Genomic DNA, 2,232 nt, shown 5'->3' with positions numbered 1-2,232 from the left:
TATGATAAGCAGAGTAACCCTAAATTTCAATCTTTATTGGATCATTCCAGAATAAACCAAGGCCACCACTCCTTCCTTGACTACTGACAGCATAACCATTATCATACCCAATACTTCCAGCTAAACTTTCTACCCTAGTTCTATCAATTTGCGTTTCAACAATACAAATCAGGGTAGGGGCAAAATCCTTCACAATATCGCGAAGTTCTCTAACTGTCGCGGCTTTGCCCGCACCACGACAGTTCCAGCTGAAGATACTCATTGCACCCGGTGGTACTCCGCTCGGGAGCCCGCCGATGTTGCATCATTTGTGCTTGAAGTCCCCTCCAAGTTTCTAGCCACAGCTGCCTCATTGCCCTTCTCTGACTGTTCCTCCGTTCTGCCCATCTTTGTCCTCTTGCTTTCCTTCCTTGGCGATACATAGACCAGCGGCAGGGGAGGAACCACCTGCATTTGCTCCTTTGCCACGAGCGCTAGAGAGGTTCCTGGAGCAGCTCCTCCTGCAACATCTTCCATCGTAGTCGGCGTATTCTCCACCGAAGTACGCTTATTTGACTGCACAACCAAAACCGTCGCCAGTGCATCTGACGGGATTGTCTTTTCAGTCTGCCCTTCTCCTTCCTCCGAGCTCCCATTTGGTTCCTGTGCTGCTGCAGTAGCATACGGAGGTCAGGCGTTGAAACACCAACTTTGGTTCGGGTTATACTGCTCCCGTGCTTTCTCAGGTCCTCCCATCGGATATCCCCCTCTTCCCCTCTGTGATTGAGCATTCCCTCGCCCTGCAGTTCGAGACCTCACACTCACTGCCAATAAGAAGTCGCCCCATTCAAAGGTTGAATCATCATGCACACCATCACCACATTCCTCATACCAATGCCCGAACTCTCCACAGTTATAACAAAAGACAGGAAGCGTCTCATACTTGACTTGGTATCTTACTATTTCCTCTCCTTCGTCCTTGTCACAAACCTTTTGATTTTGGCGTTTATATCTATCTTGACTCGAGCTCTCACAAACTCTCCAAAGAAACCTGCCGGCAGCTTCAACTGCACCTCCGTCACCTCTCCGATCCGAGATTGTAGCCCCTTCACCGCCCTCTCGATGAGAAAATTGTCAGGCAAACGGTGTATCTGAACCCAAACCTCCATCTTATCGAGTTTGAAGGAATCAGGGTTTTTGAAGCCATCGTACTCCTCCAGAATCACGGCCTGATCCCTGGACATCCATGGGCCATCAAACATGGCATTTTTCCAATCCGTGAGGCAGCCGAACTGCGCTGTAAACAAGTTCTCCTTTATCCTCCTCCACACCATCAGTTTAGCCGGATTCCAGGCCGCCCTCATATCTCCGTACAAAGCATTGGGGCTGAAAGTTTTTGGGGTGTGAACCCTCGCGATTGCCAGCCACTTGGCTGGCTCCATCAGATCAGGGAGCTCCTCCTCCCACACAAAGTCATCCTCTTCTTCCTCTTGCAGGGTGAGCCGTGCTAGCAGATCCTCTGCAGTTTCCTTACCCTTCTCCTTCTGCGATCCCCTGCCGTCCTCCATAGCCGCGATCCGATCTGGCCAAGTCCCAAACTCTCCGAGAAAAACACAACAGAACTCACGTCCAGGACCGTGAGGAGTCACCAGGAACCCCTCGACCCCGCCCGAGTCGTGGGAATTTGATCTCGGTCGAGACAGCCTCCGATAGATAGGTTTCCGGCGGAAATCGCCGAAAGACGTCGAAACCCTAGCTTTTGTCTAGGGGAGGATAGATCTTGTTTTTGTGTTTACGAGCGAGCGACGGTCCTGTGTGTGTGGTGGTGGCAAGATCATCCTGCTCCTCCTGTGTGCGCTTTGGGCCGGCCCATGTGCGGAGCGGGCGCCCCTATTTTTTTCCTTTTTTTCTTTCCTGTTATTTTTTCTTCATTAAAAAAAGTTCTTGAATTCAAAAAATGTTCTCAAATTTGAAAAATATTTGTGATTTCAAAAAATGTTTGTGAATTTGAAATACTGATCATGAATTTGAAAAATGTTCGTATTTTTAAAAATGTTTTGGAATTCAAATAATATTCACAAATTCAAAAATGTCCATGAATTTCAATATTAATCAGATGGTCCTAATATATTAGCAACATTTAGATTACCCCTCGCTCTTTTTATTCACTTTATTACTTATATTCTAGACCCTATCCCTATGGTTTATTATTTATGAAATATCATATAAAATAGAAGGTATGAAATATCATAT

The sequence above is a fragment of the Triticum dicoccoides genome, chromosome 7B (assembly GCF_002162155.2).
Source record: "Triticum dicoccoides isolate Atlit2015 ecotype Zavitan chromosome 7B, WEW_v2.0, whole genome shotgun sequence".
Classification (NCBI taxonomy): Eukaryota; Viridiplantae; Streptophyta; class Magnoliopsida; order Poales; family Poaceae; genus Triticum; species Triticum dicoccoides.
Note: the sequence above shows the minus strand (reverse complement) of the source record.